Source organism: Salvelinus sp. IW2-2015, unplaced genomic scaffold, assembly GCF_002910315.2.
Source record: "Salvelinus sp. IW2-2015 unplaced genomic scaffold, ASM291031v2 Un_scaffold996, whole genome shotgun sequence".
NCBI lineage: Eukaryota > Metazoa > Chordata > Actinopteri > Salmoniformes > Salmonidae > Salvelinus > Salvelinus sp. IW2-2015.
In genome coordinates, this window is record NW_019942678.1 from 320,862 (window position 1) to 336,874 (window position 16,013).

A 16,013-nucleotide genomic window follows, 5' to 3' on the forward strand; every position below is an offset into this window, starting at 1 on the left:
ATTGAGTTGAGGTGAGATCGAGTAGGCTGCAAGACGTAGTTCGCTATAAATAAGTGCCGATGTGAGGGCTCTGGTCATAAAGAAGTAAGTGCAGAGTACAGATAGAGGGAGAAGGAGAGGGAGGGTGCCAGTAGTGGGGGAGAGCAGAGACAGGGGGGCGCGGTAGAGAGGTAGTTACCAGGGACACACTGATCCAGCAGAGAAGGCGAGATAAGTTTCAGGGGAAGTAGTGGAGAGGAGAGAGAGCATTGGAAGCGGAGCGACTGAAGGCCAGAAATGAGCAGAAGAACATGGGGCAAGACAGTAAAATGAATTGATATCAAGAGATAAAAGATATATTGTACAGGCTGAAGATATTGGCGATAATGGGTGAACACATGCTGGTTTTGATACCACGCTGGGTTGAAAAGGAGGCAGTCATGAGAGAGAGACGCGAGAGAGGGAAGGCTGGTTTTATTGACAAGAGAGCTGGAGGAGAGAGAGAAGGAGAAGGGGGATGAGAACTGTATTTTGAGAGAGAGAAGACAGAGAGGAGAGAAGAGGAAAGGAGAGAGAAGGAGAGAGAGAGAAAGGAAGGAGAGAGGAGCAGAAGAGCAGAGAGAAGAGGAAGAGAGAAGGGGAAGAGAGGAGAGAGAGAGAGAGAGGAGAGGGAGAGAGAGAGAGAAGGAAGGAGGAGAGAGAGAGGAGAAGGAGAGGGAGAGAGAGAGAGAGAGAGAAGAGAGAGGAGAGGAGAGGAGAGGAGAGAAAGAGAAGTGAGAAGGAGAAGAGAGAGAGGAAGGGAGGAGGAGAGAGGAGGAATGAGAGGGGGAGAATGGGAGAAGTGCAGAGAGAGAGAGCAGGAGAGAGAAGGAGGGGGAGAGGAAGAGTATAAAATTAACAACATACTAATGAAACCTGGAGACCAGATGTGTAAAAAAAACAGTCCAACTAAGTGAACTGGTTACGGGATCATGCACACGCCACGCAGAAACAAACACACTGTGAGACACGAACACACACACACACGAACACACACACACACGAACACACACACACACGAACACACACACACACACACACCTGAATGTTCCGCTGCAGGTCCTTCTTGAAGGTAGACTCGTCAACTCTCTTCTTTAACTCATTGTACACGTGGAGCTCTGTAGTCAGCTCCTCTACCTCCTCCTTTAAAAGAAAACCAACTGGTCAGTTCTGTACTTCTTCTTACACAGTTAGAAGGTAAGGGGTACTGTATAGACCACAGTACATCAAACAGGAGATACAAACTGATCAAGTTAGAGAGACAACTAAACACACATACCTTCAACACTTTCTCTGCTGCCTGGTGTGTCTCTGTTAGCCGTTTTCTCTCTTCACTCTGTATCCTCTGCCGTTCTGTGGGGGATAATAGGGATTCTATATGTAGTTCTACGGGCCGGGATAACATCAGTCAATGATTATTCATTCTCATTCCAGTTCCAACACAATCCACATGGTTATTCCATCTACATACAGAAGTTACTTCACATGCTCTAGTCTTGCCTTCCAGCTGTCTCTCGTGCTGCTCTGCAGTCCTCTGGCTCTTCTCCCCGTAGACAATAGTCAGGTCAGAAGCAGTCTCTGTTTTCACCTGGAGATGATCAACAACACAAGGACAGGGTTGAAGCCATGTACATCCACACTTGTCATAGGAGCCAGACAAAGTGAAAACCAAATATAAAAACAGTGAGATCTTTGTTACATAAACAAAACAAGTGTATAATACCAGATGACCTGCTCTACCAGGTATATAATACCAGATGACCTGCTCTACCAGGTGTATAATACCAGATGACNAGATGACCTGCTCTACCAGGTGTATAATACCAGATGACCTGCTCTACCAGGTGTATAAAACCAGATGACCTGCTCTACCAGGTGTATAAAACCAGCATGTGTTCATTATCGCCAATAGCTGTACAATATATGACTTGATATCATCATGTTACTGTGATGCTCTGGTTATTCTGCCTTCAGTCGCTCCGACTTCAAGCTGCACATCCCTGGAAACATGGGTAGTGTCCCTGGAAACACGGGCAGTGTCCCAAATGGCACCCTATTCCCTATGTATTGCACTACTTTAGACCAGAGCCCTTAGGGACTATATAGGGAATAGGGTGCAGCCACTGAGACCTCAACTCAAAAGGCTAACCAAGTTCTTTGTGTAAGACACTGTGTAATCCTGCTGGAGGAGCAGATTGACTAGTTCTGATCAGCTTAGTAATAATATGCTGTAGTAGTGGCTTTGTGGCTCACACTAATTAAACACTAATGCCCTTTTCATACTATCGTGCCAACTGTCCTGCGTTGGCATGGATATTTTATTTTCACATTGTCCTCTCCAATAATGGTGGACATGCTGTATAGTCAGGCCAGCACAGTACAGTTGGCTAAACTCTGCTCAGTGTGGAAAGGGTAGATGGTGAATGTAAATATTTATAGGGTTGGTGGTGAATGTAAATATTTAATAGGGTATATAGTAGATGGTGAACGTAAATGGTACAGGGTATATAAACTCAGCAAAAAAAGAAATGTCCTCTCACTGTCAACTGCGTTTATTTTCAGCAAACTTAGCATGTGAAAATATTTGTATGAACATAACAAGATTCAACAACTGAGACATAAACTGAACAAGTTCCACAGACATGTGACTAACAGAAATTGAATAATGTGTCCCTGAACAAAGGGAGGGTCAAAATCAAAAGTAACAGTCAGTATCTGGTGTGGCCACCAGCTGCATTAAGTACTGCAGTGCATCTTCTCCTCGTGGACTGCACCAGATTTGCCAGTTCTTGCTGTGAGATATTACCCCACTCTTCCACCAAGGCACCTGCAAGTTCCCCGGACATTTCTGGGGGGGGAATGGCCCTAGCCCTCACCCTCCGATCCAACACGTCCCAGACGTGCTCAATGGGATTGAGATCCGGGCTCTTCGCTGGCCATGGCAGAACACTGACATTCCTGTCTTGCAGGAAATCACGCACAGAACGAGCAGTATGGCTGGTGACATTGTCATGCTGCAGGGTCATGTCAGGATGAGCCTGCAGGAAGGGTACAACATGAGGGAGGAGGATGTCTTCCCTGTAACACACAGCACTGAGATTTCCTGCAATGACAACAAGCTCAGTCCGATGATGCTGTGACACACCGCCCCAGATCATGACGGACCCTCCGCATCAATCCCGCTCCAGAGCACAGGCCTCGGTGTAACGCTCATTCCTTCGACAATAAACGCGAATCCGACCATCACCCCGGTGAGACAAAACTGCAACTTGTCAGTGAARGGCACTTTTTGCCAGTCCTGTCTGGTCCAGCGACGGTGGGTTTGTGTCCATAGGCGACGTTGTTGCCGGTGATGTCTGGTGGGGACCTGCCTTACAACAAGCCCTCAGTCCAGCCTCTCTCAGCCTATTGCGGACAGTCTGAGCACTGATGGAGGGATTGTGCGTTCCTGGTGTAACTCGGGCAGTTGTTGTTGCCATCCTGTACCTGTCCCGCAGGTGTGAGGTTCGGATGTACCGATCCTGTGCAGGTGTTGTTACACGTTGTCGGCCACTGCGAGAACGATCAGCTGTCCGTCCTGTCTCCCTGTAGCACTGTCTTAGGCATCTCACAGTACGGACAATGCAATGTATTGCCCTGGCCACATCTGCAGTCCTCATGCCTCCTTGCAGCATGCCTAAGGCACATTCACGCAGATGAGCAGGGACCTTGGGCATCTCTCTTTTGGTGTTTTTCAGAGTCAGTAGAAAGGCCTCTTTAGTGTCCTAGGTTTTCATAACTGTGACCTTAATTGCCTACCGTCTGTAAGCTGTTAGTGTCTTAAGGACCGTTCCACAGGTGCATGTTCATTAATTGTTTATGGTTCATTGAACAAGCATGGGAAACAGTGTTTAAACCCTTTACAATGAAGATCTGTGAAGTTATTTGGATTTTTACTAATTATCTTTGAAAGACGTTTCTTTTTTTGCTGAGTTTAGTAGGTGGTAGATGGTGAATGTAAATGGTATATATTAGATGGTATATGGTGAATGTAAATTGTACAGGGCATATAGTGGATGGTATATGTAAATGGTACAGGGCATATAGTAGATGGTGAAGCACAAGCATTTCGCTACACTCGCATTAACATCTGCTAACCATGTGTATGTGACTAATAAAATTTGATTTGATTTGAATGTAAATATTTACAGGGTATATAGTAGATGGTATATGGTGCATGTAAATGGTACAGGGTATATGGTAGATGGTATATGGTGCATGTAAATGGTACAGGGTATATGGTAGATGGTACTGTGCATTCGGAAAGTATTCAGACCCCTTGACTTTTTCCACATTTTGTTACATTACAAACGTATTCAAAAATGAATTAAAGGTGTGTGCCTTTCCAAATCATGTCTAATCAATTGAATTTACCACGGGTGGACTCAAATCAAGCTGTAGAAACATCTCAAGGATGATAGATGAAAACAGGATGAACCTTATCTAAATTTCAAATATCATAGCAAAGGGTCTGAATACTTATGGAAATAAGTTCTGTTTAAATTTTTTCCCCCAAAAAATTATTTTCTCCACTTTGTCATTATGGGGTATTATTTGTAGATCACAATAAAAATAAAAAATAAATTTTAGCCAAAGGCTGTAACGTAACAAAATGTGGAAAAAGTCAAGGGGTCTGAATACTTTCTGAAGGCACTGTAGGTATATAGTATATGGTGAATGTAAATGGTACAGGGTAGATGGTATATGGTGAATGTAAATGGTACAGGGTAGATGGTATATGTAAATGGTACAGGGATATAGTAGATGGTATATGGTGAATGTAAATGGTACAGGGATATAGTAGATGGTATATGGTACAGGGTATATAGTAGATGGTAAATGGTGAACGTAAATGGTACAGGGTATATAGTAGATGGTATATGGTGAACGTAAATGGTACAGGGTATATAGTAGATGGTGAACGTAAATGGTACAGGGATATAGTAGATGGTATATGGTGAACGTAAATGGTACAGGGTATATAGTAGATGGTATATGGTGAACGTAAATGGTACAGGGATATAGTAGATGGTATGTGGTGAATTGTCCAGGGCATTTTTTTTATTTATACCAGGTAAGTTGATTGAGAACACATTCTCATTTACAGTAACAACCTGGGGAATAGTTACAGGAGAGAGGGGGGGGGGTGAATGAGCCAATTGGAAGCTGGGGATGATTAGGTGGCCATGATGGTATGAGGGCCAGATTGGGAATTTAGTCAGGACACCGGGGTTAACACCCCTAGTCTTACAATAAGTGCAATGGGATATTTAATGACCTCAGAGTCAGGACACCTGTTTAACATCCCATCCGAAAGACAGCACCCTTACACAGGGCAATGTCCCCAATCACTGCCCTGGGGCATTGGGATATTTTTTTTAACCAGAGGAAAGGCTGCCTCCTACTGGCCCTCCAACATCACTTCCACTATCATCTGGTCTCCCATCCAGGGCCTGACCAGGACCAACCCTGCTCAGCTTCAGAAGCAAGCCAGCAGTGGGATGCAGGGTGGTATGCTGCTTGCCGATGGTATATGGTGAATGTAAATGGTACAGGGTATACAGTGAATGTAAATGTAAATGGTACCGGTATATAGTAGATGGTAAACGGTATATGAAGGGCTGGAGGTAAAAGCGAGCTGAGGGTTAGGGAAGTGGGCTAGCAGTGAACTGAGGGAAGTGGGCTAGCAGTGAGCTGAGGGTTAGGGAGTGGGCTAGCAGTGAGCTGAGGGTTAGGGAAGTGGGCTAGCAGTGAGCTGAGGGGTTAGGGGAAGTGGGCTAGCAGTGAGCTGAGGGTTAGGGAGTGGGCTAGCAGTGAGCTGAGGGAGCGGGCTAGCAGTGAGCTGAGGGCAGCGGGCTAGCAGTGAGCTGAGGGCAGCGGGCTAGCAGTGAGCTGAGGGCAGCGGGCTAGCAGTGAGCTGAGGGCAGCGGGTAGCAGTGAGCTGAGGGCAGCGGGCTAGCAGTGAGCTGAGGGAGCGGGCTAGCAGTGGCTGAGGGCAAGCGGGCTAGCAGTGAGCTGAGGGAAGCGGGCTAGCAGTGAGCTGAGGGAAGCGGGCTAGCGTGAGCTGAGGGAAGCGGGCAACAGTTAGCTGAGGGAAGCGGGCTAGCAGTGAGCTGAGGGAAGCGGGCAACAGTGAGCTGAGGGAAGCGGGCTAGCAGTGAGCTGAGGGCAGCGGGCTAGCAGTGAGCTGAGGGCAGCGGGCTAGCAGTGAGCTGAGGGCAGCGGGCTAGCAGTGAGCTGGGCAGCGGGCTAGCAGTGAGCTGAGGGCAGCGGGCTAGCAGTGAGCTGAGGCCAGCGGGCTAGCAGTGAGCTGAGGGCAGCGGGCTAGCAGTGAGTGAGCCTGAGGGCAGCGGCTAGCAGTGAGCTGAGGGCAGCGGGCTAGCAGTGAGCTGAGGGCAGCGGGCTAGCAGTGAGCTGAGGGCAGCGGGCTAGCAGTGAGCTGAGGGCGCGGGCTAGCAGTGAGCTGAGGGCAGCGGCTAGCAGTGAGCTGGGGCAGCGGGCTAGCAGTGAGCTGAGGGCAGCGGGCTAGCAGTGAGCTGAGGGCAGCGGGCTAGCAGTGAGCTGAGGGAAGCGGGCTAGCAGTGAGCTGAGGGAAGCGGGCAAACAGTGAGCTGAGGGAAGCGGGCTAGCAGTGAGCTGAGGAAGCGGTAGCAGTGAGCTGAGGGAAGTGGCTAGCAGTGAGCTGAGGGAAGTGGGCTAGCAGTGAGCTGAGGGAAGTGGGCTAGCAGTGAGCTGAGGGAAGTGGGTAGCAGTGAGCTGAGGGAAGTGGGCTAGCAGTGAGCTGAGGGAAGCGGGCTAGCAGTGAGCTGAGGGAAGTGGGCTAGCAGTTACTATCTACTTCTCAGTGATACGGTGGTCAAGATCACACTTAGGGTAGTAGTGGATTGATGGTCTACAATAAGTGGGCTAAAAGATTACCATCCATTTGGTTCCTGGGCAACCATCCATTTGGTTCCTGGCTACCATCCATCTATCCATTTGGTTCCTGGCTACCCATCCTATCTATCCATTTGGTTCCTGGCTACCCATCCTATCTATCCATTTGGTTCCTGGCTACCCATCCTATCTATCCATTTGGTTCCTGGCTACCCATCCTATTTCCATTTGGTTCCTGGCTACCCATCCTATCTATCCATTTAGTTCCTGGCTACCCATCCTATCTATCCATTTAGTTCCTGGCTACCCATCCTATCTATCCATTTGGTTCCTGGCTACCCATCCTATCTATCCATTTGGTTCCTGGCTACCCATCCTATCTATCCATTTGTTCCTGGCTACCCATCCTATCTATCCATTTGGTTCCTGGCTACCCATCCTATCTATCCATTTGGTTCTGCTGCCGCCCATCCTATCTATCCATTTGGTTCCTGGCTACCCATCCTATCTATCCATTTAGTTCCTGGCTACCATCCTATCTATCCATTTGGTTCCTGGCTACCCATCTATCTATCCATTTGGTTCCTGGCTACCCATCCTATCTATCCATTTGGGTTCCTGGCTACCCATCCTATCTATTCATTTGGTTCTGGCTACCCATCCTATCTATTCATTTGTTCCTGGCTACCCATCTTCTATTCATTTAGTTCCTGGCTACCCATCCATTTGTTCCTGGCTACCCATCCTATCTATCCATTTGGTTCCTGGCTACCCATTTGGTTCTGGCTACCCATCCATTTGGTTCCTGGCTACCCATCCTATCTATTCCCATTTTGGTTCCTGGCTACCCATCCTATCTATCCATTTGGTTCCTGGCTACCCATCCATTTGGTTCCTGGCTACCCATCCTATCTTTTCATTTGTTCCTGGCTACCCATTCTATCTATCCATTTGGTTCCTGGCTACCCTTCTATCTATCCATTTGGTTCCTGGATACCCATCCTATCTATCCATTTGGTTCCTGGCTACCCATCCTATCTATCCATTTGGTTCCTGGCTACCCATCCTATCTATCCATTTGGTTCCTGGCTACCCATCCTATCTATTCATTTGGTTCCTGGCTACCCACTCTCTATTCATTTGGTTCCTGGCTACCCATCCTATTATCCATTTGGTTCCTGGCTACCCATCCATTTGGTTCCTGGCTACCCACTATCTATCCATTTGGTTCCTGAGCATCATTTGGTTCCTGGCTACCCATCCATTTGTTCCTGGCTACCCATCCTATCTATTCATTTGGTTCCTGGCTACCCATTCTATCTATCATTTGGTTCCTGGCTACCCATCCTATCTATCCATTTGGTTCCTGGCCCCATCCTATCTATCCATTTGGTTCCTGGCTACCCATCCTATCTATCCATTTGGTTCCTGGCCTACCCATCCTCTCTATCCATTTGGTTAGAATGAAAATTCATCTTCTGTGGTCTAAGGGTCACCTACCTTTCTCAATTATGTTGTGAACCAGAGCTCTTCTATGGGGTTAGATACCTTCTCGATGATGTTGTGAACCAGGGCACAGAGCTCTCCTTGGGTTGGGTCTTTTAGTAGCTCCTCCCTCTCCTGGGTCCCAGAGGCAGACAGCAATCCCGTAGGATCTTCAGCTGCCACTCATAGTGACCCAGCTGCTTCTCCGTTTCTAGACCCACGTTTCAGCTCCTCCAGAGGGACTTTACCTGGAGAGGGGATACCAGGGTTGTATTCAGTAGGTAACAAACAGGGAGGGATACCTGAACATGTCCAATAACAAAAAGTATGTTTCTACATGGCAAAATTCTACGTTCGCTGTGTTACGATGTACCTGAACACGACCCGTGGCTGTGAAGGTAGCTAACCCCATAGAGAGCTCTGGTCCACAACATCATTGAGAAGGTAGTTAGCTACCTTCTCAATTATGTTGTGAACCAGAGCTCTCTATGGGTTAGCTACCTTCTCAATGATGTTGTGGACCAGAGCTCTCTATGGGGTTAGCTACCTTCTCATGATGTTGTGAACCAGAGTCTCTATGGGGTTAGCTACTCTTCTCAATGATGTTTGTGAACCAGAGCTCTCTATGGGGTTAGCTACCTTCTCAATGATGTTGTGGAACCAGAGGCTGCTCTATGGGGCTACCCCATAGAGAAGGTAGCTAACCCCATAGAGAGCTCTGGTCCACAACATCATTGAGAAGGTAGCTACCCCCATAGAGAGCTCTGGTCCACAACATCATTGAGAAGGTAGCTAACCCCATAGAGAGCTCTGGTCCACAACATCATTGAGAAGGTAGCTAACCCCATAGAGAGCTCTGGTCCACAACAATCATTGGAAGGTAGCTAACCCCATAGAGAGCTCTGGTCCACAACATCATTGAGAAGTAGCTAACCCCATAGAGAGCTCTGTGTCCACAACATCATTGAGAAGGTAGCTAACCCATAGAGAGCTCTGGCTGTGGTTATCAAGGAAAAAACATTGCTAGAACGCTCAGAAAGAAATATATTATGTAGACATGTAGGATAAGAAATCACGTCAGTTCTATTCACATGTCTATCATGTATATTGTACCGTATGATCTCACAGGCTTTGCCTACTGTTAGTACTGAGTACTGTGTGATTGAGGCCATTCCATAATGTAGTTGGCGAGGGGTTGAACCAAACCAGACCTGGCTGCAACTTTATCTGGTCAGACTAGACTCAGTACAACACCAGAGTAGAATATACTACAACACCAGTAGAATATACTAACTCAATCTGTCTGACTATAAAATACTTAGAGCTACTCTGATATGTATAAGGGGGGGGGGGGGGGGGGGGGCTGCCAGGTTCAACTTCTGAGGAACTCAGACTGTTTTGGTGAACCACGTTCTGAGTGATGATTGACCTTCCTGACACATGGAGACTTGTGTTAGCTCTCAGAGTTAATGCCTTAGGTTTTAGCTCAGCAGGCTAGGCCAACACAGCCTTGTTCACTCAGGCACTTGTTGAAGGCATGACCCTGACACCCATAATTACATGATCACAGAGAACACACCAAGTACAACAGAGTACACACCAAGTACAACAGAGTACACACCAAGTACACAAGACCTGTTGAGGATTCTAATGCAGACAGCACAGTGTTGTCACATCAGTGTTTCCAAGGCCATCGAAGCGTTCAAAACTGACTGGTTGAAATTAGGTCATTATGATGTCACTTTAAAAATCAGTAATTCCAACCAGTTTCTGGGTGTAGTGACATCATTTCAACCCACCGGGATCATGACAAAGTGTGTGTCATTTAAAACATTCAGATAGCGTCTGCTAAATGGCATAAAATAAGTGACTTAGTCATGCATGCATACATTACTACGTACAAGCAGCCCAGGGAATCACACCCACAATCCTGGCATTGCGAGCGCTATCCTCTACAAACGGAGCCATACTGGACCCCAGTTATTATGTACAGGTTATTAGTGGGCCTAATAATAAAAGAGGATTTTATAACGAGTCAAGAGGCAGTGTGATGTGTAAATCCCTCTGCATCAGAGATGTAATAAAGACAACACAACAGGAGAGGAGGAGGAGTCACAGTGTCAGTCTACAACACAACAGGAGAGGAGGAGGAGTCACAGTGTCAGTCTACAACACAACAGGAGAGGAGGAGTCACAGTGTCAGTCTACAACACAACAGGAAGCCACACCCCTCACCTCCATCTTGACTGTTGTTGACCTCTTTCACAGTCTTCTCTTCCTCTTTCACTTTGTTTTTCCTCTACAAGGAGAAAAAAAGAGATTGTATTCCTTCATCAGACACACTACGACAATCAACATATTACAGATAAATAAGAACAAGAAGTAAAAAATTTATTTTTTATTTTTTTACTTCAGTTAATTTTAGTAAATACTTTGAAAACACTTTTCCCCCCCCTTAAAACTACATTGTTGGTTAAGGGCTTGTAAAGTAAGCATTTCACTTGTATTCGACGCATGTGACAAACAAAATTTGATTTGAATTCCACACAATTTTGTATGTTTTGAAGTGCGAGGGACGCCAGAACTTGTTGTTCGTAAACTGGATCAGGGTAAGATCTTATGTAAAGCTTCTGATTGGTGCTTGACCCATATGGCTCTCTCACAGGGAGTCATTAGTACCCACATGACTGGAAATGAATCATTTGTTTGTTCAAAAGTTATATAACATGTCCATGCTACAGTTTTATGATTCAACAGCTGACCTGGGTCTTCATACTAGTTGTACAATGTGATACAATGGTTATTTACTTCAAACTGATCATACCAGTACTTATGGAGTCTTAATAAACATTTCTGCATTAGATACATTACGTTGTTGTAGAATAACCCATACTAGTTGAGCATTGACATCTACACTAAGGAGTTACAGTAAGGTCAATCATTGTTTTGGTAATAGGGCAATTCCATGGTAATGGAATTACGCTGAGACTCACATTTTTCCCCATTAAAATGTATACCAAAAATAAATACATTTGATTTCAAAGTTTAACAAACCATAGAACTATATACACAAGGACTACTTACAAAAACACATTTACAGGAAGAACATTTTACCGTAATTATCTTATCGCAGTTCTTCCAGTAAATGGAAAATGTGTTTTGTTTGTTTAACTGTGTAAATTGTTCAAAGTAGTCTGTGCATAGAGTTGCATGGTTTGTTAAACTCTGAAATCAATGATTTTTGTTAAAAATACAATTTTAAACAGGGAAAACCCAGTCTGAGCCTAATTCCTTTAACGTGGTATTGCCCAATACCAAATATGAGCCAAGCTTGGGAAAAGAACTGTTTGAAGCAGTCGGTGACTCCTCTATACCAACAAAACTGTCAAACAATACCAAGGTTCCTGACATTACTAGGAGACCAGATCACACAACATTACATTGTGTCCTGTCCTGACTGTGTAGAGACTGAAGAGTTAAGTCTGTGCAGACTGTAAAAAACAAACAGACCAGATAGGGGCAGTAAAATGTGTTGTTTTACAGGATCAGTCATAGTAGTACAGTACTCCTGTAACACTTTAGGTTTAAGTGACTTGTTCAAGGCATGATTGGCATATTTTTTCACTTTGTCAGCTCGGGTATTCGAACCAGCGACCTTCTCGTTTACTTGCCCCAACGTTTTAACCGCTAGGCTACCTGCTGCCCTGCCGTCCATGGAGACCAGCCAGCTTCTGACCTCCTCCCACAACACAATGTTATCCCCACCACTACTACCGCTGTACAAACACATAGAAACTCCAAGCAGCATGGCGTAAAAGCTTTATTTGTGCCTGGAAAACAGATTGGGTGTCCTAAATGCCATCCTTTTCCCTAGAGAGTTCACTACAAAGGGTACAGTGTGTCATATGGGTCGCAGGTCCAATAGATTCCATGCTCCTTCTCACCAACCTGGCTGCTCTAATAGTCCAATAAATACCATGCTCCTTCTCACCAACCTGGCTGCTCTAATAGTCCAATAAATACCATGCTCCTCACCAACCTGGCTGCTCTAATAGTCCAATAAATACCATGCTCCTCACCAACCTGGCTGCTCTAATAAATACCGTGTTCCTTCTCACCAACCTGGCTGCTCTAATAAATACCGTGTTCCTTCTCACCAACCTGGCTGCTCCAATAAATACCGTGTTCCTTCTCACCAACCTGGCTGCTCTTATAGTCCAATAAATACCATGTCCTTCTCACCAACCTGGCTGCTCTAATAGTCCAATAAATACACATGTTCCTTCTCACCAAACCTGGCTGCTCCAATAAATACCATGTTCCTTCTCACCAACCTGGCTGCTAATAGTCCAATAAATACCATGTCCTTCTCACCAACCTGCGCTTCTAATAAAATACCATGTCCTTCTCACCAACCTGGCTGCTCTAATAGTCCAATAAATACCATGTTCCTTCTCACCAACCTGGCTGCTCTAATAAATACCATGCTCCTTCTCACCAACCTGTGGCTGCTCCAATAAATACCATGTTCCTTCTCACCAACCTGGCTGCTCTAATAGTCAATAAATACCATGTTCCTCTCACCAACCTGGCTGCTCAATAAATACCAGTTCCTTCTCACCAAACCTGGCTGCTCTAATAGTCAATAAATACCATGTTCCTTTCTCACCAACCTGGCTGCTCTAATAGTCCAATAAATACCATGTTCCTTCTCACCAACCTGGCTGCTCCAATAAATACCATGCTCCTTCTCACCAACCTGGCTGCTCTAATAGTCCAATAAATACTGTGTTCCTTCTCACCAACCTGGCTGCTCTAATAGTCCAATAAATACCGTGTTCCTTCTCACCAACCTGGCTGCTCTAATAGTCCAATAAGAAAAGTGACTCCAGAAAGACACTGTAGAGACCAGTACAACATGATGTGTGATGGGCTTTAAATCTCAATAAAGGATCTTAACATGATGTGATGGGCTTTAAATCTCAATAAAAGGATCTTAACATGATGTGATGGGCATGCGTTTTATTACCTGCTTTAAATCTCAGTTAAGGATCTTAAACACACAAGTCCAGGGGCACATGTTGAGGTGGGGTTGGAAAGGCTCTCTTTAACACGACTATAAATCACACCTTCTCTTCTTTCTCAGGCTGTACGCCCCAAATGGGACCCTATTTCCTATGTAGTGCACTACTTTTGACCAGGGCCCATAGCAGTTCACTACAGAGGGAATAGGGTGCCATTTGGGACAGAGATCCGGTCTCCCTAGTCTTTTTAAACATTGGAGAAACTTCAACGTCGAGTTATGTCTTTACTGACTAAACGCACAGGGAACATCCTAGCCCCATGGCAGACTGTAGCCTACACCGGACTCCTAATGTTTACAGGTTCCTCCTGGCCCTAGAGTTAAGGTTAAGATTGAATGTTTTGTGACTTTTGTGAGAAATATCTAGTCCAGGTATGCTCTCACAAGAGTTGAAATAAACTTTCCAAGAAGAGTGCAAAATGTCAACAACAACAAAAAAAGTGAATAAAGAACTGGCCCGTCAAAGGTACACACATAGGGGACAGACATGTACCATCGGCTGATAGAACTAGAAAAACAGCCCCCAACTCAAAGGAAATTCAGAAAACTAAAACCACATCTTCAATACAACAAAGGACATTCAGACTTAGTTAAAGGACATTTAATTTAGACTGTGGTTGAGTCTTTCAAGCAGAGAAACACATGTTCCGTGATATGCCATTAACACTTGGCTGAGGAGGAGTCTCTTCATGTGGCATTTGCATCATGGTCCATATGGAGCCCCATATTGCTGTGTGTGTGTGTGTGTGTCTCTCCAGGCTTCTCTTGTAGAGCCCTCTCTAGCAGACCTTCACACTTCTCCAGTTGCCTACGTCAACCAGCCAAACAGATGGTTTTGTGATCTGCTCTGTAGACGCTGCAATACAGCTCACCAGTGGCTTGGTTTCCAGTAACCTCTTAACTACTTATTTTTTTTGTTGTAGAAACATTTTTTTCTTCTATCTCAAGGAGTGTATGTCAAACACCACCATTGAGAAATGAAGAAATCCACTCACAGAGAATCTTGACTAATCAATCAAAGGATACCCGCTGTTTTTAACTGTGTAAGTGGTCTCAATGTGTGACTGTTTGATGCATTGCCAGATGAGTTGAAGGGGGAAATAAATTTAACTCAATGATTAATCAATCTAGTCTCTCTCTTCAACGCCTCCTGGAAGTGGTACAATCTGGGGTATCATTTCTGGATGGTAATATAAGCCTGTGCCACTGGTTGTAAATGTCAGAGGCAGTACTAGTACATCTAACTGTAGCCTACTTATAATACATTTAACTGCATGTTAATTATTACACTTTCCATATCCTCAGGTCACTTCTTTCCTATCACAAAACAGTGCAATTTGTAGTTATCAGTAGTCGTCACAGGAAACATCAACTGAATTTGTGCACTTAAGTAGAAAAACCCAACAACTCGTATGATCAGAAAGTAAAAAAAAAAAAAACGAATTCACTGACTATGTAGGCTACAGGGTGTCAATCAATTAATACAATGTATAATTTACTGGTGATGATGATCATACAATGTATCACCACCAGTAACTGTCGATGTCTGGTCAAACCTGTAACTTCCTATAATTAATGCGGAAGAATGACGTCAGATTAGTTCCCTGCACTGTTACGTTTGACAAGTAGAGTTTGAAACCGTGGGAAAGTCAATCTCAGAGGATAGACATCTTTTAAATTATTTTCAGCACATCTGTTTCCAATTAAAACTTTGAGAAAACTCTGCACAAATTGACTGATAGAATACATCACGCGTTGCAAAACACGGATGTTAATCCCCATGAATAAAATCCACTAGAGATTAACGCATGTGGGAAATGAGTCTATAAACTAACAAACTATTTTACTTGATCGATAAAAAAAATTATAATCAACACGCCTGTGTTGTGCTACGAATCTGTTCGACAATGGGAAGCTACAATAACAAAACACCACTTGGTTACTTAATTAATATCCTAGATTATTTCACAACAAAGGTGAATAAATACCGTTTTCTTGCAAATTCTGCCTCGCACCTTGCTGTGGCTGCAACCCATGCCTGCCCCGCGTCCTCTCGTCAACCCTACCAGTCCTTGTCTAGAGTTACCAACTCTCAAATACCAACTCTTCTGAACACTGCGCCTCGCCGGGCTGTGGTGCTCACTCTCACTCACAACAACTCACTCAACTCGACCAGATGGGCGGTTCTCTTTAAAAATCCAAAACACTGATCTTAAAACAAAGTGAACCGACCCACGTTCTAGAAGGGGAAACAGGGTGTAGATCAGTGGATTGCCCATCCTGTTACGCAACATTGAGGCTTGTGCGTGTTTCAAATCTATCGATTTGACATTTTACCGTAATACACCGAATACAAGCCCCATCAGATTTACATCACACATAATAGGTTACCTAATCATAGGTTTCATGCATGGATTATTTTTCCTATTGCCTACAGGCTTTTTAATTATATCAGGCCTATAATGTGCCCAATAATATTGAATTCTCACTGTAGTAAGATACAAATAAAGAA

At 44.8% G+C, this 16,013-nt stretch overlaps 1 pseudogene; it reads right to left on the bottom strand.

Moving 5' to 3' along the window:
• Positions 1 to 919: 919 nt before the first annotated feature.
• On the bottom strand, positions 920 to 15,751 carry LOC112069386 (coiled-coil domain-containing protein 69-like; annotated as a pseudogene).
• Between the last annotated feature and the right edge of the window lie 262 nt (positions 15,752 to 16,013).